This window comes from Vespa velutina, chromosome 2 (genome assembly GCF_912470025.1).
Source record: "Vespa velutina chromosome 2, iVesVel2.1, whole genome shotgun sequence".
NCBI classification, from domain to species: domain Eukaryota; kingdom Metazoa; phylum Arthropoda; class Insecta; order Hymenoptera; family Vespidae; genus Vespa; species Vespa velutina.
Genome location: NC_062189.1, coordinates 9,240,264 through 9,262,070, shown reverse-complemented (window position 1 = coordinate 9,262,070; position 21,807 = coordinate 9,240,264). Strand labels below are relative to the sequence as shown.

Sequence of the window (21,807 nt, the reverse complement as noted above, 5' to 3'; positions counted from 1 at the left end):
GAGATTCACGAGAAATGAACCAATGAATCCTTCTTGCTATAAATAAAATAGAATCAATTCTCTTTGGATTCATGCGAAGTGGGAATATAGTTTTAACGCGAAAGAATAACATTATAGGAATATCTCCGCAAATACATATTTATTGAAGAGAAAGAGAAAAGGAAGAAAAAGGATAGAAAGAAAATTAAGATGCACTACTGCTTCTCTGGTTCACGATGCGGATTATTTTATTATCAATTTATCTGTGCTCCTATTTTGGCGGTCTCATATATTTTGATCGAGACGATGCCTCTACTGTCTACTCGTTTCTTTCGAAATCATCTCTCTCTCTCTCTCTCTCTCTCTCTTTGACTCATTAACATCTTTATTGTAGTAAACCAAATCGTTTTGATAGTCAAAACATTATTATATACTGGTATCGATCGAAGCGTTTCTCGGTTAAGTGCCCGAATGCTGACCTCGGAAATATTTCCTTTCGTTAGAAAAAGTGATGTGACACTTTTTAAGCGTAATATATAAGCAACACAATTTCGTTGAACTTCAATCCGTCTATGCCTCGCCACTTTTGCGTTCGATATTTTTGTAAAAAATTTATTGTACTATTAAAAAATAACCTAATTATTTGTTTATTCTTAGCTCTATTCTTAGCTCTATTCTTAGCTCATAAATATCACGGTCAAGTAGTTTTTATCACGAGACTAGATGAAGATTTCTCTTCGTTTATCGTACTTATACATGAGATACCTATGAATGGGAAAAAGAGAAAGACGGGAGTAGTAAGGTAGAGAAAGGGAAATATAAAAGACACGATAGTTGACGATTCGTTTCATAGGCTTCAAACCAAACGACTTGTCTACATTTCCCTGTCGACAGCAGCTACCGTGAATGCAATCAGGACAATTGACCTGAGCTGCTCGCTCGACTGAGTAATTGCCTCACTTCCGGTTCTCGCTTTTATTCCTCCGACCTGCTTGCCGGATCGAATCCCGCCATTGACGAACGATACATGAGTACCGATTCTCTTTTGAGAAACGAACGAGCTTGCAAAGATATCTTCAAAGACCGCAAAGAAGAAAGATTTGTTTTAATGTACTGACTTTTAAACTAATTTAACGTGAATTCACATATTCACCTAATGTATTTTATAATCTCTTGAAAAAGAAATATAGAGGAAAATTTATTATTGAGTTAAAATTAGTGACTAGTGGATTAAGTATTGGAAAGTAACATAAAATTGAAGATAAATTGTTATTTCCTTCATAGGCTGCTTTCCTTGAAAATTAAGTGTCAAAAATGATCGAGTCGAAGGAAGGTTTTTATTCATTGTGTGCGTGAATATGTTACACCAATCAAATTAATTACTATTTTGCCAATTCCCCCTTGACGATTCGTACGTTACGAGCCATGACGTAGAATCAATAAACGGAGCAAAAGAGAGAGAGAGAGAGAGAGAGAGAGATGCGAAGGTCGGTTTCTATGACTACTAGAATTATGTCACGTTCCGCTATATATCCGGAAATACAAGTCATGCGAAATCCAACGGAGCGAGTTCTCGGAATTCATGAAGAATTTCTTGTTACCGATACGCATGCCAATTTTGATAAAAATTTACTCGAGAACGGAAAATCGTATTCGTGAACACATTCTCTTCTTCTCTTCTTATTTATTTTGTATTCTTATATTCCTTTCCTTTTTTAATCAAATAGCAGTACTTTTTTTACTACTATTTTATATAATAACTTATTCAATCATACTGAATTATTCAAATACAATAAATTTCTTTCCGTCTGTATTTATTTATTTATTTTTTCACTTGGTATCTCCTTTTTAGCAGTTCGTCAAGGACAGAAAATCGGTTAGTAATGTCGCATTATCATGCACGAGCTGCAAGTACTCTGGCTAAGAATAAAGTACCGTTCGCAATCTCGATGATCCGTTACATCCCCCACGTCTCATCGAATACGAAGAGGTTTCGCATTAAGAGCGAAATTATTACCACGTTAAAAAAATTACGATTACTGTTTCATCAATTAAATTTTATACTTGGAATTTGATTATTTTACTTTTTATTTGTTATCATTATAACTCGTTTAAAAGTATAAAAATTTTGAAACATTTCACCAATATCACAGGAACGTGATCTATTACTAGCATATATCTCCCCTGATGTTGCATGCGCAACATATGTACATTAAAATGAATATATCTACCTACCTATTTATTTTGAACTGGAACGGATTTGAATCAAACAGGACGAATGAGAAAAGAAGGCTGAGGCCAACGATCTCATCGGACCATCTTTCTTGGAACCTATTAACGCAAGCAACGTGTCGCAATATTTTGACAGTCACGTTGTTAACGAGTTACAAATACACTTCCGAGATTAACAGTACTTGAGGAATGGCCTCACTGGAGACGATCTTTATCTATTTTATTTTACGATCTTGGTAGATACGATAAGGAACAATAACGAGCAATATTTTTAAGAAAAATTATATCTAGAATACGTAAAGTAAGTAGGTATATGAGAAAAGAGAAACTATAAAATATGGTTACGGTTATCAACACATAAGTTATAATTGCTTTTCACTGTATATCTACGTATACATTAAGCGAAGCGTTCTCGACAAACGAACACATACACATGTTTAACCGAGCGTTTACGAACAGACCGTGAGATCTCGATTCTCTTTGCATCGCTCATAATTGTCATCTCGATCGGAGCAGACGCGTGCACTTTATCGTTCAACGTTATCGTCTGAACCGAGGATTACGACGAGCATACGCTTGAAATTAGTTATGGTGTATTTCTGGTAAGAATAGCCGTGAAAAGCAACTTCGTTTAACTTGCTCATCAAGAAAAAGAGAGAGAGAGAGAGAGAGAGAGAGAGAGAGAGAGAGAGAGAGAGAGAGAGAGAGAGAGAGAGAGAGAATTTCTCTCTGAATTTCGCACGCTTCAAGAGATCAAAGCTAGCCGCTTCCACGTATTTGGTTTAAAAGTATGGAAAAGGTACTTAACCACCAACAATTCTTACCTTCTAAAATGAACTCTTGAAACTTTAATACATTCGATATACCAGAGAATCGTTCTATTCTTCATTTATTTTACTATGTTTAGATTGTCGAATAATTTATTTCCTTCCTGACTTTTTTCTCTTAAAGTAGTAATTTTCAGGAAAACATATTCACATAAACATTTAATAACGAGATACATTTGAATAGGAAAAAAAATATTTATCGAAAACGAATGATTCCTTTGACGCGTCCTATATCCGCCATGCAAAGACTTTCTTCCCTCCAGCTTCTTTGCTTTCCGTCTCGCGCATCGTCTCGTTTTCTTGGCCTCAACGACCGGAAAGGCGGACCTTCTCGACGCATTCCAGAAAGATGACGTGGCCGAAGTACTTGAGAAAACGTGCTTGATCGTACGTTTCTCTAAATGTGAGTCCTTCCCTTTTCCCTCTCACTCTCTCTTTCATCAAGTGATTAGATATAATTGTATTATTGAATTATCACCGACGAATAAGATCTATTGGTTTGACTATAAAGTATAACGCATGAGAAAAAGAGAGAGAAATAAATATTTTAAATGTACAGTTGGAAACGTCTACGGAATTTACGCTTTTATAGACCGTTTTCATTTCCCACGATACAATGAAACACGACGGATAAACGAGAAGCGGACGAACGAATTACTGACTCGTACTGTAAACTTGATTCCGGACATACGTACGAGAAAAGAACGGTAGTAGGGAAAAGAGAAGGAAAAAAGAAGGCTCAATATATAACAGGCGGTAAAAACAAACGAAGAGATAGAAGGAAAGAAAAAAGAAACAAAAAAAGAAAGAGAAAAAGAGAAAGAGAGAGAGAGAGAGAGAGAGAAAGATAGAAACGGAAAGAACAAAGCAGAGAAAATTCATATACGATTCCGCTATTGTGTGGATCGCTTCTCCTCGTTCCCTTGTCGTAATTACTGTTAGCCTTCCATTCAATTGCGAGCATTAAAGCTAGTCATGCCTAACAGTACGGCGTCTGGGAATCTCGTGTGATGCGTGTCAAAAGATAGAAAAGAGAGAGAGAGAGAGAGAGAATATTGGAACAAATACCAGAAGTTTTTTTGCGAACGAATTTGCACCGCTGATAGTTGTCGAACATTAACTGCTTACTACATGCGACGCGTCACTTATACCGATAAAAGATACAGAGAACCGTTTTTTCAAAAAATAATAAAAAAAAAAAAAAAAAAAAAAAAAAGAAAATGGTAAGATAGCGTGTAGTATGACGTACCACTTCCAGATTTAGACTCTTTCTATTGTACGATGTTCAAAGAAAGGTTGCGAGTAAGTCAGAAGATCGTCGACACTTTTATTGCAAGCAGTATCCACGATCTCAAAAGAAAAATATTTATTTATTCTTGTCGTCGATGACTGTGCTCGTTGGTTTCTTCGTATTAAATAATAATCATGATTAATAAGTACATAATATTAATTTTGTGTCTGCATGATCGTAGAATAAATGGTGTGATCGTGGTAACACAAAGAAAGTCTAAAGTTCTAATTCCAAAGTCACAACTTTATTCTAATCGCGTCCGTATTGAGCGAATGAATAAACAAAGTGAAACGTAAGTAGCATTGGACCACGAAACGATTTCGTGTATATTTTATTTGGGTATACCATTCGTAAAACGAATTTCCTTCGAATAAAGCTCCCGACACTCCAGAGATTCATAGTCGCACATTTACAAGAGAGAGCTCGTCGTTGATCGAACGACGCGATCGTGTGTAACTGTAGCCGATGGAGAGTATACATCGCATTCGACTCCAATTGCAAGAGAAGCAAGGTGTAACCTTCCTTCCACCAACCACTAAAATTCCATCCCAAGGTGACGTTTTTTGCATACCTTTTGCTCTACCCGACGAATCGTACTTACGATGAAAATTATCCGTGAGTACTGCGACGCCAGTTAAACCTGACGCAACGATATTTCTACTTTCTCCTGGGAGACTAGCAAATAGCAAGAGGCGAAGCATTCGACGTGAAAATAACTAGAGATTTTTCTTTTTCTCGTGAAATTTATTATGAACTAACATTTAGAAAAAAATTATCTCGATTTACATTTTATGTGCTTTCATCATGATAATTTTTTTTATACGAATATCGATAAATTTTTGAAATATTGTTCTCTAAAATTTCAGTTGTTGAAGTTTTTAGAATAATATAATTATCTTGAGAAATTTCCTAAGAACTTCCTTTTCTTCAATGGTGTAGTCTATAATAAAAGACTAGCAGAATATCGCCAAGTATCGTAAAACTTTATTAAGCGGATAGAAAGTACAAGTGCTCTACGCATACTAACTTATTCACTTTTCTTGCTCTACTCTCTTTTTTTTTTTTATAGGAACAAAAAAAAAGAAAATAGAAGTTGAAACAATGACGTTAGCCAGGAAGCATACAAGGTTCTGCACTTCGAACGAATGGATTGACATTTTTAAAATTATACTAAAGGAACGTGCCCAATTGTTAAGCGATCCTTTATGGCGTCGAATATGACGTTAAAATACGTGGTAACGTACTAGTTTGAAAATAATTTCTCGAAAAAGAAATAAACTGGATGAAAGGATCATTTATAGATCTCCACTAGTTCCTCAATTATTTTTTTTAGTATCTAGCAACGTATCGACCGGAGAATTAAAATCCAATTGCGAATAATCGATTCAAACAAAGCTTTTTCTGAGATCTTAAAAACGAAGGGACAAGTTTCACACGTCGTTAATGACCAATATAAATCGCAGGTAGGTACGCTATAGCGAGTGGAAAATTCAAGCGTCGCAAAAGCGACGCTTGCATTTCAAACCGGTTTGAAATAACATACCGAAACCACAATATTTTTGAGCATACCACATGAGAACAGAGAACTCGCGTTAAAAGCAAGAACATAAACCGGATCCATGCTACAATATTCAATTTTTGTGACTAGAAAATGCAAATGATAAAAAGGCAAAACGTTGCCTGTTAGACTCTCTATCTAGCTGAATGATCTACAATTAATAATCTATGCCGAATAATGAAAGGATAAATAATGATCGACGAATATAATATAAATTGCATGCGTTCATTCACTATCTCTCAATCGTCGAAACGTTAACGAAGCGATTTCAAAAATTAATTACATGATGAATCCACACGAGGAATATATAAAAAGAGAAAACAAGAAAAGAAAGTATATGTTCTCTCAAATCTTATATAGGAATAAATACGCATTTTTATTAAAATACTAGAATTTATTGGAGTGAGAGCGAGTGAGAATAATAAAGAAAATGACAAAAATAAGTATCAAGGAAGCTTTTGATTCTTTCTCTTTATATATTCATAAAAGTGAAATACGTTTTGTAAATTTGATTCCCGTAATGCAGCCCATTACCAGAGCCCATTTATACTCGTTCCTTCGGCCAGTTCTCCTCCGAGATGCGAGCATGTGTTCGCGTTATGCCTCTACTGGTCCTAAACGAGGTCGACCAGCTTCGACCATAACCACACCTCCTTTTACTAGACTACTACTCGCGCTGCCCCGTGTATTTTATCCTGCGATCCCAGAATACGTGGCGGGCTTTCGAACGGCATGAGATATACGCCTCGACAAAGGATCTCACCGCTGTTCCTTGGAATTTTATATACCTATCTACCTACCTTTACCTACCTACCTATCTCTATCTCGCTTCTTTCTAGCCTTCTTTCTTTCCTTCCTTCTTTCTTTCTTTCTTTCTTTCTTTCTTTCTTTCTTTCTTTCTTTCTTTCTTTCTTTCTTTCTTTCTTTCTTTTTTACTCTCGACGAGGATCTTTCTCATCCGTCTCTCCAAGAACAAAAGGTAAGAGTCGATTTGAATAATGTAAAATCGTACTTTCGAAGTGACGGCTAACGAATATTTTAACTTACATGAGCTATCGACAAATTTACTATCTTTTTTACGAACGTAACGCTTCCTTTTCATCGTACTCTTTGTCCTCAAGTTCAAATTTTTTGGATCTTTTTGTTTTCTTTTTCTTCAAAACGAAAAAAGGGGAACGTCATTCGTTGGATAAAAATAAATTTTAAAATTCAACATTTGTCACAAGATATATGAACATCCGTATTATCGTATAATACTCAGCTGTATTTCGTTTCCATCGCCCAAATAATCGATGCCGACCCGATTGGATATCTCACGTAGCAGCCGATGGTATTCGTTGAACACTTTCGCTTCAGCTACATAAATACGGGCTCGACCTTTCTCTTGAAGGAACGAGTCTACTTCGTCGTTCTCGATGACTCGTAGGGCATCGGTAGATAAGATAAGAAAAAAGAGGAAAAGAGAGAGAGAGAGGAAGAGAGAGAGAGAGAGAGAGAGAGAGAGAGAGAGAGAGGAAAAGAGAGAGAGGAAGAGAGAGAAAGGAAGAGAGAGAGAATACAGAGTGTGTAATCATTAAAACAAAACCGATTCCGTGATCCAAGGAGACTCTTACTTCAAGATTTCTTAGTCACGAGCAAAGCTTATGTAACTTCGGTTTGTCTAATTTTTCAATAGTTTCATGTTTCAATAGGTTCTCTTTTTATTTTTTTTTTTAACTAGAGTATAAAATCTCTCAATTTATTATTTCACTTTAAGTGGGTCAGTCATTCCAATGTATCTTTGAGATGTTTTAAATATCGTCATACAATATGAACGAAACTTCTCCTACCAATCATAAAAAATAAAATTTCTGCCACCAATTGTGAAAAATAAAATATCATAGACACAGAAACTGCAAGCAAATATTATTCGTGTTACGTGACTTATCGAATTCACTCCTTTGCAGTGAATTGCCATGTCTAATGGATAGGTAGACCTCGCAAGGAAACTTTCTCCGATAGGGATACAGCTCGTGATCGGTCACTCGGCCATTGTCGTTTGACGCATGGGACTTTGATGCAGCCGTTCAATATCGTCACGTGGACTTTCTACAAGTTATCTCATTCAAGTCCGAGCACGAATTTTCACAAAGCACAAATCTGTACTGAAATATTTTCTTAGTTTCGTATATCTATAGACAAATATACGTATCGTCGATCTGTCTTTCACTTTGAGAGCCAGAATGCGCGAAGGCATCATCATCACGCGTGGCTGATGGTATGCCGCGCGAGAATGGACTTTCCTTTCTAACCTTACGATCTTACTTCCACGCAAAGCAAGAAAATCGAGTCTTCTTTTCTCTTTTTCAACCATCTTTTACTCACCCACGAACATACGTGATCATCTCGATGCGCTACCTAAAAGGCGACAGACGTTGGAAAATGTGTTAATTATCTCGCATGCGACTATCTTTTCTTTGCTGTGCTATTCGAAATTACAAAGGAAGAGAATTATTTTTATTTTCCTTCGAGTGTAACCTCAATCTTTTTATCAAGATAAGATGCGGAATAAAAAATTTCTTAATTATTATTTTATTTTGATTAATTGAGTTCAATCAAAGATATTTGAAACGGAATTTCAATAATAAAAATTATAAACATTTCGTTACGTTTCTACTGTCTATAAAATTTTGTGATTGAATAAATTAAAACGAATAAGGAATAAAGATCAATTATTAAATGAACAATACAAACTAAAAATGAAAGAATTCTAATGATAGGAAGAATTTTTTGATTGGCCTTCCTGTTTTTTTCTTTTTTCTTTCTTTTTTCTCTTGATTTCACCTACATTCATACGTATATGTATATACTTTGAAAAAACTTCGACGAACAACGTCAGAAAGTTGGTCTCTCTTATAACGAAAGTTTTTCGGTAGCGTGACGTTTTTCCTGAACCACGGAAACTTTGCAATCGAGTGAAGGTGAACAAGGGGAAAGGTGAAAATAGGGAATGCCACGTGAAAAATAGTTTTGGCGTAGGAGCTTTGTACAAAGAGTAAAAATCGCGTCGAAGAAGAATCTTCACTTTTTTACCAGTCGCCTACGAAAAATTTTATTTACAAACCACGTGGTTTAAAGTTTTATCGAGCTTCCTTGTACTTCTGAGAGTCAAACGAGTTAAGCTTAGACATCGCTTCTTCTATTAACAAATTAACGATTAAGTTTTATTTCAAAAATTTTAACGTCCGAAATAATCCCAAAGAAAGAAAAAATGAAAGACGGAACAATTTACGTTTGATGAACACATTTTATTTTTTTCCCAAAATCTTATGCGATGAAAAATCGAAGTTAAATAGAGGATTCAATTTAGTGTTCAATTCAAATTTCAATAAGGAAAAAGGCATTCTTGAATCTAACAGGATATTCACAAATGTCAAATGAAAATACTAATGTTAATTCATTCGGAAAGAACTTAATTATTCCGTTTTTTTTCTAAGAAGATTTATTTCTGTTCACTTTTAAACTCTTAACAATGACATGTTACAAAAATAAAGCTCGTGAGTTATACTACCTATGCGAAAAAACTATTTTTATCTTAACAATACCATATATTCTCCACTTTATACGTAGTCTCCTCCCCCCTTTGATATACGTCGACCTTGACATTTTCCGTATAAGCACACGTCGTGTAAGCGAAATTGAAACATCCACGAAAGATCGACTTAGATCGATACCCGCCTATTTTTCAAATCATCCCATCGATCTTCGAAAACGAATATGTTCGTAGTTCTATCCAGATAAGAATTAAAACGATCTAAATCAGATTTCATTTGGAATAAGATATATATATATATATATATATATAACATAAAAGAAATTTTAGTTTTAAATAGCTTTCGTTATTGAAATGTCTCAATTTTAAGAGAAAAACTTTTATAGTAGAATAGTATTCTCATTGAAGAACGACTACGCTGTCGTTTCTGTCGAATGCTTCTAGCATTGTGTAACGGAGTATTGTAAGAGTAAACTCGAAGAAAGTAGTTCGTGGAATGAGTACATTTTCCTTGAGCTCTTCTTTATGAGCCTTACCACGCATGCAATTGCTCTTTACAAATTTCATTAACGCATTAGATTTTAACGTTGGCACGAACCCACGTACCGATCAACGTTTTCCTCAGTCGTATTTCTACTTTTTATTTCTCCGAAAGCGTACCTAATTATATAATATAGATGCCTAACTTCTTTCGTGATCTTTCTCTTCTTTCTCTTACTCATTTTCTTTCACAATTCGATTTCTATCTTACAAATGACAATCCGCGTGGATATATCACTCAATAATTCTCGCATTTGCTATGACCGGCGAAATGCTTTCATTTACTAATCATAAACATCAAAAAAATGCAAATTTTCGAATGTTTACACTCGCATTTTTCTTCCTTTTACTGATTTTTCTTATATATGAAATAATTATCATTCCAATTATTTCGTTCGTGTGAAATAATTGGAAATGGCATGTGTAAAATTTCATTCTCCTTATTTCCTGACTTTTTTTAACGATAAGAATTAAACTAATGCATGGTTATACGAATAATTTAGTTAATTTCTGAGATTCGACTCTCGTTATTCTGATAGGTAAACCCATTATGTTTATATCGTATTATAAAACGTCGAATTTCTATATATTTAGTTTCTTAATTAGAATTTCAATTATTTTTGTGAAAAGTTCTACCATCTGATCAGGATTAGAAATTCTTTTCGTATGCTGTATATTTTAAAATTGCGATGCAGAATATACTCACGATATTTTATTTGTGATATTCATGAAGGATCTCGTTGAATTTTAATGTTAGTACTGGGGATAGCTTTTTATTTATCGATTAATGCAGAATGGTCGCTTTGAACGCTCGAGCTCACTCTTATCGGTGAAACGATTAATGGAGTATTGCTCCATTACCAAAATGAGGTAATATTATTATTTTAGATACAACATTACTATTGTTTGGGCTATTTAATGTGATAGAAAAAAAAATACAAATTTCAGAAAATTCAACATAGACATCAATACTTTGCATATCATATTATTACATTGGATATATGATATAAAATCTTTATAATGTTTAATTGAATAAAATTCAGTTATTTGTTATTATTTTAAATCTAATCATTTTGATATTTAAACATGATTTTATAATGGATCGAAAATGTTGGTTGTATTTTACATTGCATTATAACGTTTGATAGTGATCAAATTATATCAGCATCAACTTATATAAAGACTTGTTTTTAGCGAAAAGTGTTAATGACACGATACTCGTTAGTAGAAAAAACAGAGACCATCATTTTCGAATCCACAAAAAAGAACAAAAGGCGAAAAAGAAGATTCTTCAAGATTCCCATTCCTGGAACGCTGATGATTTCTAATTGATTGTAAAAGGCGAAGCTCTGCGATCGTGTCCTCGATATTTCATGAGCACGAAGAAAAAAGAAACGTACTCGTCGACTACGCACGAGAATCTCGTACGTACATACATCCTTCTTTCTCTCTCTCTCTCTCTCTCTCTCTCTCTCTCTCTCTCTCTCTCTCTCTCCTTTTTATCTCTTGAGGCATTTAACGTCACAAGTGAAACGATGTTTCATAGTATCAAAGAAACGATGTTATTGGGCTGAGGAAAGATTTAACAACAAGGTTGTACATATTTCTGATTTCTCGATGAACAAAAACTATATCTTTGTCTTCCTTGTGTCTTAACCGAAAGTATTCCGAATAGCTTGAAGTAGCTTAATCAATTGCATTAATACTTATTAGGTCGTACCAGATCAAGGACGAGGTTTCTCAGTGTCTCAATACGTCGAGAAACCCGGTTCGGAGGCCTCGTACAACTTAAATTCGGGCACTTCCTAAACTGGAAATCAGGAAACGCGAATCGTTCTCTCTCGTTCTCCACCAATTCGACGAAGGAGAGAAGAAAAAAGAGGAAAAGTGAGTTGTGCAGGTGCCGATCGAAAGGTCGTGTCTCCGTGGATAAAAGGAATGCTTGAAAGTGGGAGGAAAAGGTCGAACATCAATCCTAAAGTGGAACGAAACGATAGAAGAGAAGGAAGGTCGTAATCTATCTTTCTCTTCCTCTCTCTCTCTCTCTCCTCTCCCTCTCCTTCTTTCTTTCGTACACGTCTACAAACGCACAATAACACATTCTGGCACTAATAAATTTATAAAATTAGCAATCCACGCTATCGGGTGGGAATAGCACAAGCGTAAGAATCGAACCTCATTAGGCAGGCTCGTTTCTTCTAGCCGGTAATTAAATCCGACAAAAGGAAAGGAAAAATGCTGGATAAGGTACATCGTTCGCGAAGTAGGCCTCCCGCATTTAATTGTATCGCACCTCGTTAGGTTGTCCCACAACAGGTCGACCTTTTGGTTCTGTGTGTATGTGTATTTATTTCAGGGTTCGCAGGAAAGGAAGAGACACTGCGTATTACGATAGGTCGAGGTGATGAAAAAAAAAAAGAAAGAACTAGGAAGAAAAGAAAAAAAAGAAATCGGGTGCAAAGACCAGCTTGCTGCTAGGCAGACATGATTATGGAAACGACAGAGAGAGAGAGAGAGAGAGAGAGAGAAAGAGATGGTGAAAGAGTGAAAGAGTCCCAAGTCTTGTGGAAAGAGTAGAATTGCGGTCCAGCCTAGTTTTTTAAAAAATGTAGGTAAAGAGAACTCGTGATCAAGAAAAGAATCAATCTCGTTCTTCTTTTCTTTTTTTTTTAAAGAAACGAGCCAGTGGTCTAGTTTATTGAACGGATACGACAGCTTCTTCCTCTTGAAAAGATTTTGATTTCATCGGCAAGTTCATGGAAAAGACGGAAAGGAAAGAATATCAGGAGACAAAAATAGACGCCACAATTCGGTAAGTAGTTATTGCTTAAGTTTCACGAAAAGTCGTACCATTGCAGAATCAAAAGTTATAATGTAGAGAGTTCTGATGATCTTAGAAAGGCTCGTAAATATAGTAACAAATTACATCCCGTTTCTTGCTGATGTAGTCTTTAAACGAAGCAGCCGTCTTCTTCCTTTGGGACCATACTGAAATTCGAAACTTATTTCGAAGACGAATGAAAAGTCCGAAAGCATTTCTACGGCATAAGCGTAGAATTGAAAGGGTTCATTCTATCTAGGTCCATCTTATCCACAAGTAATAACGTGCCATATATACACCTATTGGTATATACAGATCGGATAGAAAGTTGTAAAATAGAACTTGATAAAAGCAAAACAAAATCGAGTACTCATACGAGCAAAATAGAGAAGAAATGAAACTATCGATTTTATAATAAAAGAAATAATTCATTTCATTTTCTGAAAAATATTTAGGATATTGGTGTCTTCCTTCTCGTCGTTTCTTTCTCGTTTTATTTTCTCTCATATGTTTACGCAAAATGATCATAGTACTAATTTTTATTCTTGAGTACTTGCGGTACGTTTTTTTCTTTCTGTCTCTTTATTTGAACGCTTAGCTGAGTCTCAAAGGCCAGCACCTATTGCCAACGATTGTTCCTTTGTGCAACGCACATCTCTGAATTGCCTTGAAAGTTCGAACGGGAAATGTTACACGCCGCTATTCTGCGCGCTAAGAAGCAGGATTTGATTAAACGTTGCAGCAGTAAATGAAAATTATTATCTAGCGTTCGCTATCCTCTTTTCTATTCAATAAATAGTAGCGAAAAAAACGAAGCAAATTCTATATCACAGAATAGAAAAAGAAAAAAAAATTCTTTTGAATCCAGAACTACGTCAAAAATTTAATTACATCTTATCAATTTTAAAAAATTAAATTCGGTCAAGTGATTGATTGAATCAACGGTCAGCCGATTCGAATCCGCCTCAAACGTAACACCGTTTACCGTTTTCCGTTCCACAAACCGTTTGACGTAATATTCACCTCGCTGCTTCCTGTGATATCCTGAACGATCATACTTTAATCGATAGCTATATGAAACTCGATTCATTCTTTCGTCATTTATTTGTAATATATAAACTCGAGAATTATTCTCGAATGAAGTAACTTCTTATTTGTTGTATTTAAGATGCAATCATACGAACGAACCAATTTATTAAATTATTTTAATAAATTACAAATACGTTAAATGCACTTTAATGAAGTGTTTTGTAGAAAAGAAGTTTTCGTAAAATCAACAAAGAAAAAGTTTATATAGACGAAGATGACGACCATTTTCACTCAGTATAATATCCGAATAATGGAGCGATAAAAACGCTGAGAAACGAAAAGACGAAGAAACTAATTCGCGGAAGATTACGTAGATTCTTTTAAAGATGCCGATTGTTAATCTTGAAAAAGGGAATAGTTATTCTTGTCTCTCTTTCGTTGGCAATTTATCTCGAGTTTCCTAGAAAAGTAAGACCCACATTTAAAACATTGGTACATAGGTACATAGGTATTTATGTACTTACATATATATGTACATAAAGAAATAAGTATGTAAGTGTATGTATGCGAGATCGAGTAGCGAATTCCAAAGCAGCGTTTCGAAATCGCAACGAGGTTTGCGAGCGAAAAGAAATTACATGCGGGCGTGTATCGCATAATATCTGGGAAAACATTGAAAACTCTGTGGCCTCGCGCTCGAGCGCATACTCACACTCAACCGTTAACGGTTTAACGAGCATTTCGTTAGTTTTTCTTTTAGAATTCGTTTAACGGCAACGATTCGTTTCTCGCTCGCGTTCTTCTATCGTCATGACGCGATTATACCCTTCTATACGTTTGCGCGTACGTACATCTCCGTGTACGTACATATGTGTGTGTTGTCTCTTGCGAGTTGCGTGCACAGCCTGCCAAGGAGGTCAATGCCTCTTTTTTCTCCATCTCATTCGGTTCCTTGGCAGGTCAGCAATCGAGCATATAAATCCTATCGTTGTAATTCAATAAAAAAATGTTTCGTTTGATCTAGGAACGAACTTTATTTCATTTTTATTTCTTTTATTTTTCTTTTTTTACATCATGATATATAATTATATATTAAAGTTTTAGGAAAAACATATTGCTTCAGTAATCGTCGAAATAAGAAATCGTCAAGTAGCGTAAAAAGAAATTGATACGAAAAAGCATGCGGAACGTAAAGAGCAGATAGGAATATAAATATAAGTTTCCTTTTATACATACGTACGAAGGATTAAATATCAACTGACGTTCGCGCTGTATCAACTTCCTGGACTGATATATCAACATTAATTAGCCGAAATTTATAATTGTCGCTTCTAACAATATTTTTATCATCAATATATTCTCACTTTTCGGTATAATGTTTTTCGCTCTTTCAACTTTACGATCCTATCGATTATACCAACATAATTTATTTTAATAAACAAAGATATAATTTTGAAGATTTTAATCGTTTTGTTATATATATAATTCTGATCCTTTACCAGATTCAAGGAAAGAAAAAAATGGAAAGATAATAAAATCTGTCAAAAAGAGTATTCGTTGATCAATCCGAAGAAAAAGATGTTGAATCGGAAAAGACACGTCAGCGATCTTATCGATGACAACGGCGAAAATACATTTCGATGATGCAGGATGCATAGTATGGTTCGTTCACATCGTACAAACTTTTACAGTCTGGTATAAGCGAAAAGAAAACTAAGGGAAAGGAAAAAGTATAAAAAGAAGGAGCAACAGAAAAAGATAAAGATAGAATTGAATGCGGCGTATCGCTCTCATATATATATATATATATATATATATATATATATATATATATATATATATTGTACGTGTACACACATCGAACTTACATAGGCATTCAGAGAAGGATTCCGTGTGCGAGGTCCAACTTACGGGGCAAAGTTCCGCTACGTGCCAGCACGTTTGCTACCAACGAACGCTGTAGAAACGCATAGCTCCTTAAGAAGAAGAAGAAGAAGGAAAAGGAAAAGAAAAAGGACGCACATGAAGTATGGAGAACCCACTGGTACACGATTCCCTTTGTAAGAGAACATCGATGATATTATCGAGACGATACATATTTTAAGAATTTATGATTAGAGGAAGAAACAATCGATCGTGCCAGAATTTCTCGTTTTTAAGTAAAAATACAAATAAATAGACAATCAAGTATTAAAGAGTAATTTATCATCTCTCAATATGATTAAAAAACATTACTTTTGCATGGCTCATAATTCAACATACGATTGATTTTCAACAAAAGCTATCAATGATTTATCTCTCGATCAAAATTATCTAATATGTAATCATAGAACGTTCGTTATTTATAAAATCATGTCGGATGTAAAGCTGATAGAGAAAAACTTATGCGATTCGTAAACAGGCTCCCTTTCTTCACCCGAATCATAAATTACCATTTTCAAAAGGCATTTCTACGAGTTTATCTTTCTGGAGAATTGTATCTCGCACGTGAAATCTACAGAATCTACTGAAGAAGAGAATCTTACACGACAAAAGTTTTTCTGTTACCTCATGAAATCCGGAAAGTCCATTCTGCAAAACATAAACCGTTAATGGGTAGCATTTCGAAGATTCGCCGCACGGATTCACTAAATGGAAATTTAACAAAGGGCGGTTATTGGTAGGGGGAGAGAGACAGTAGCGACGGAAAATAAATTTTCGACTCAAGTACTCGGTGAAAATTTTTCTAACTCTCATGGACTTTAAAATTTGTAGTTTGAAAATCTTAACGTGATTGTCCTAATTTTATATTTTTTTACTTGCGATGTTGGAATGTATTACATTGCTATGTACATTAAGTATGTATGTATATAAATAAAATACATATGTAAATATAAAAATCAATACCTTCGCAGATATATCGAAATAATATGAGGAAAAAAAAGTTTCATGATGTAATAAGACTCGTAAATGAGCATAGAAATATAAAAAGGTTCAAGAGTAATTACTCTAAGCGATTTCTTTCGCCTTGACTCGCGCAAAACGATGTTCGTTCGTACGTTAAAAACTAGCACGGAAAGGCAACACGTTCTTTGCGGACCGAACGAATCGCCGTGTAATAAGTGAAAGCCCACATGTTTGTTTCTTCTTCATCTTCTTTCGCAATATATTCAAGGCGAACTCCCATTTTCATAGTCGTCGCGTCATGACATTGACAGTGATTCACCATCAAAAAAGAAGAAAAGGAATAAGTTTACAAAACGGAAAAAACGGTACAAGCATTTCTCTTCGATAAACAATGTTTTATCTATCAAATATCATCCATTCGTTATCGTGCCAACTAACCTCCTACACGAGATCCACTCAAGAAAAACTGCTTTTACCTACTTTCCCGTTTATTTCTCTCTTTAATGTTTTCACTAGTTCGCTTCTTTTCTCGCTTCTCGTTTCTTTAATTTTTGCTTCTTTTCTTCGTGTTTGACTAGTCATATAAACAATATCTGACAAATTTTTACAATAAATTGATTCATGGTGACGTAAATTGAACACGTGACATAAGATAAATAAAAAACAACATGATACAGAAGAAGAAAATATTGGAATCGAATGAATATCGGGAAATTGTTAAAATATCACTTTCGAATAAAATTGTAAAAGCAAATACATAGATCTATCAATGAATAACGAAACAATGATGAAAAACAAACCAGAGTTGTTTACATTTTGTGAATATATATACATATCTTTGACGACGATGACGATAATCTTGTTTAACTGTTCCTACAAAGAGCGTTACTTTACAAAGAGACCGTTGTAAATACAACATTAAACAAAAGCCTATTATTGGTTTACGGTTTTTATGCTGATTATCTGATTTGTTTTGTTTTCAAATAATAATTAAAAAATCAGTTTAATTGTTAACCTTTGATGCAAGAATATTGACTTCGCTCGACGATTTGTCGATCAAATATAACGAGGATATGGTGCAAAAAATATGTAAAATTACCACTGAAGATGGTAATTTTAGCAAAACACCGATTGGTATCTTCTCATTATGTGACAAAATACCTAAACCGAATCGAAATTATAAAATAACATCGCAATTATAAAGTAATTGGTATCGTTGAGTTGAATTCATTGCTATTATTATTATATTTGTCATTACTAATCAAACAACATAGTCATTATAAATGAGAAAGAATGGTTCTTACGAAAAAATAAAATCATTAAAAAGAAAAAGAAAAAGAAAATTAAGTTTTCGTCTAACACTCTTTCTGCTACACAATGAGAAATAGTGAAAAATGTCTCCCACAGTTTCGAACGATCACAGAATCCGCATCATTGGAGAAACTCGAGCCCTAAGAGAATCTCCTGTAGTCTGGAAGCTTTCAGCAGGGAACACGCCATTCCTCTGCGAGGGAATTTGGGACGAATTAACAGTTAGGTCTTCCTCTTCCTCTTGGCCCGACCTCCATCGATGTTAAGGAATGCAATGGCATTCACTTATAAACGCTTAGAGTTATAGAAAACATAAAATGCGAATTTTAGCAATCAACATGTCTATTCGAAAATATTCTTTCTCACTTTCTCTGAAATATTTCATATAAAATCGAAATCTACATTTTTGCGAGACTGATTCACGTTTTTTTCGAGAGAAAAAAGAGAATAGAATGGTATTTATGAAATCGAAGAATATTCTTTCAAAAAAAAGAACATAGAATTGTCTATAATAAATAGACAATGCTTCGAGTGAAATGTCGGTCGAACGGTATTGACCTTTGCTGGCATTTCGACCCTAGAAAACATGCTGGAGAAAAACTATTGTTCGATCGATCGATACTTGGTTTCTTTGCGAACGTTCGAAGGTTTACAAAATAATATGAAAAGTTATAGAAGTAAGATAAATCTGTCAAATTAAGAAAAACGTGCGACACTCATTCGCATTAAGGACGCTCTAAATCTCTTTTCGTTAATCTCGTTTGTCGAGCGAGTTATTTTCAGTTCTCATAGAAATCAAGACACACTCTTGTCGTTAGTTCAGAAGATCCAGAAAACGACTGTGAACGTAGCTGGAAATGATTCTCCTTTTTTCCTCGTTGCATCTCGTATTCCCTCGAAAGTATCTCGTAAAGGTCTCAACGAGTCTGAGAGAAAACGTATTTTTGGATGTAGCTGCGAATAAATGAAAACAAAGGGCAGATATAGCGTCCTAAGAGCTTACAGAAGAGACATTCGAGATTAACGAGCACCGACTTGTTTTATTTGTGGTCCTAAGAAAAGTTCGAAGAAGGATTTCCTCGCTCTTGAAAGTAATTTCATAGCAACCTTTAAAAAGTAATTTTTGTGAAAACTTTGCAACAACATTCATCTTTTTCGTACTTATAGTATTCTCATGGGATTTCATAAGAAATAAGCGAGATAAAATAGGCCGGAATCGTTTACGGTGTCGGTTGATTACGCGATCGAGTCCACGAAATCCATGTACCGTTACGATCTCGACTCTACCAAACGTAAGCGCGCAAAAAGTTCTTCATGATTGTAGAAGCGCGAGTATGCGAAAGTCACGTGATGCGTCGTTTCACGGTAGATCGACACTGAACTGTAAATCATTCTTGGGAAGTGCTTCGTCCGTGTATTAAACGACTCCTTTTTCGAATATGGATATTATTAAACTAATAATCTCTGTTTTCATCGACAAGAAAAAGTAAAACGAATAAGCGAGCTTTTTAACGACTCAACTAAAGAACCAATCAAAGATATTTAACATTTTCAGACTGCCTTAACTTAAACTCATCACGAATCCAACTCGACTCATTGAATTTTTTTCATTTTTGAAGTCTATAGATATTTAAGAAACAATACAGATTTAATAGATATTTATATGGGAAAGTTCATCTTTTACTAAAATGTTACTAAAATTCTCAATTTGGCCCATAATACAGTGGCTTTAATTTAAGCCCATCAAAAACTTCGAGAGTTAACGTTTCAATAAAACAAAAAAGGATTTCGATAATTGTTCTTATCCTTGGCAAATTTGTACAAACAAATCTGACATCAATGTATAGTTCAATATCTTCAAAATTAAAAAAAAATCATAGGCTTTGATAATTTTTTTAAAAATTACCGAAATTTATATAAATTCTATATAAAAAAATTAAGAAAAATTGTTATTATTTTATTAAAATTACTTATTAATATTAAAAATATTACAGTACTCAACTTATAAAAATCAAATTAAAAAAACAAATATTCCGTTTACAGCACATGTATGAAAACTCCATTGATTTTTGTATTAACTTGACAATTCAATTTCATAATAATAAATTAACGTATACAGTAAAAATTATAGGTAATATTACAAACTACATTTTTTAATTAATATTTCCCGATCTAAGATTTTTTTAGATCTTACATTTAGAATTTATTATTTTTGTCTATTAAGCGAAACGTAGTGCAATCTAGCGATTCCATTATGATTTCAACGCACGCTTTTACCACGCATAAATAATAAACAACGACGTAGTATCAAAAGATAAGCTTATTAATAAAAGAAAAGCCTTTCACGAAATTATCGACAGCGAGATCAAACAGAAGGAACTTTTACGTTTACGTCTGCTTCGTCTAAACCCTCTTAGAACTCCCTTTTTCTCTTCTTAAACGAGTCGTAAAGTTTTACGAGCCTTCGACGACCCATTCTCAGACGATGCACTTTTAGAAAGGCGCGCGCGCGCGTACCGGCATCGTAGCTTGAAATAGCCCGCGATCGTGGAAAATAAATACATAGGACTGTTTCTATCTCTCTCTCTTTCATTTTTTCTTCACCGGCAGACGGACGTTTCCTTCTTCGCAAACCATTCTTCGGACCGGATGTCATGTCGTTCCACCATTCATTCGTGTGATAGCAACGGTAGCGTAACCGCTTATTGCCCGCCCATCGACGAATATGCATATGCATACGCACGCGTCTCTTGCATTATGATGGATTCTCACTTATGCCAGTAACGTACGACGTTCTTAAACACGTAGAGGAATTCTTTGAAAGTTGCCAATAATTTTGGGAAAAGAAAGACGATGCAACATTTTTTTATGATACATAATTATAAATTAATTATATTTAGACATCAAACAATTAATCGAGTATTCTTAAATTATAATTACAAACGTATAAGAAAAACTATTGTGAACGTAGAATATAGTGATCTTAGATATTATCATTAAAGAAAATTGAAATAAAGAAAAAAATAAAAATCGTGAAGAAGAAATGAAAGAAGAGCAATTGAGGGACAACACCGATCGATGACATCATTTCCTCCACTCTCCTTGTTTCCTTCAGGATCGCGAGAAAAAATCTAAAGAGGCGATCGTGCGTTTTCCTCTCTCCAAACTTCCGGCTAAAACTCGTCGCGCTGAATCGAGGCTTCTCTTCCGGCGCACGATCACGCTTTTCACTTCTTAATTAGCAGATCTATCTAGCAGATTAAATAATATTCCGTGTATGGAATAGACAGGAGACTACGAGTCTCGTTTGAGTTCTGTCTTGTAGCTAGAAAAGCATGAAATCTATTCCCGCGAAACGACCAAGAGGAGGAAGAAGAGGAAGAAAAGGAAGAAGGCTTTTGTGTCACTCCCTATAACGGACTCTCTCGTCTAAGACTTTAGAAATTACGAAAGGCGAGAAAATAAAATGTCTCTTTTATCCCACCGCCTTTTCTACGTAGCACGAAACATCTTAATTAGCCATGACTATAAATCGTCTCTTTTCCGCACGTGTCCGTTCTTAAACGTCAAACCGGATTCCACAAATTGGAAAACTCAATTTAACACTTTATCGCTTATATATTAACAACTTGGATTTTTTAAATTCTTCTTTCAAATATTCTCGATGGACATATTTAAAATAGAGGATGTACCCATATACGAAGAGAGATGGGAAATTAAATTAATTAAATTGATTAAATTCTTTAAAGAATGTAATTTTTCCTAAAAATATTTTAAATACGAATGATACTCCTTTCACGT

The 21,807-nt window shown here is 34.6% G+C and overlaps 1 protein-coding gene and 2 long non-coding RNA genes across 7 annotated transcripts in view; 2 read left to right on the top strand and 1 right to left on the bottom strand.

The window, feature by feature from the left end:
- Positions 1-21,807, bottom strand: part of LOC124957596 — a 41,315-nt gene that overhangs the window by 11,015 nt on the left and 8,493 nt on the right. The gene's annotated exons all lie outside the window — the stretch shown is intronic.
- On the top strand, positions 3,079-6,335 carry LOC124957599. Its single transcript, XR_007103672.1, has 4 exons — positions 3,079-4,621; positions 4,706-4,944; positions 5,399-5,564; positions 5,663-6,335. It is a non-coding gene; the product is annotated as an uncharacterized LOC124957599 (long non-coding RNA).
- LOC124957600 lies at positions 11,171-15,584 on the top strand. 2 transcript variants are annotated; one of them, XR_007103673.1, is made up of 4 exons: positions 11,171-11,383; positions 11,673-12,567; positions 12,635-12,771; positions 15,312-15,584. It is a non-coding gene; the product is annotated as an uncharacterized LOC124957600 (long non-coding RNA). The 2 variants fall into 2 exon arrangements; XR_007103674.1 differs by lacking the exon at positions 15,312-15,584 and adding an exon at positions 12,908-12,921.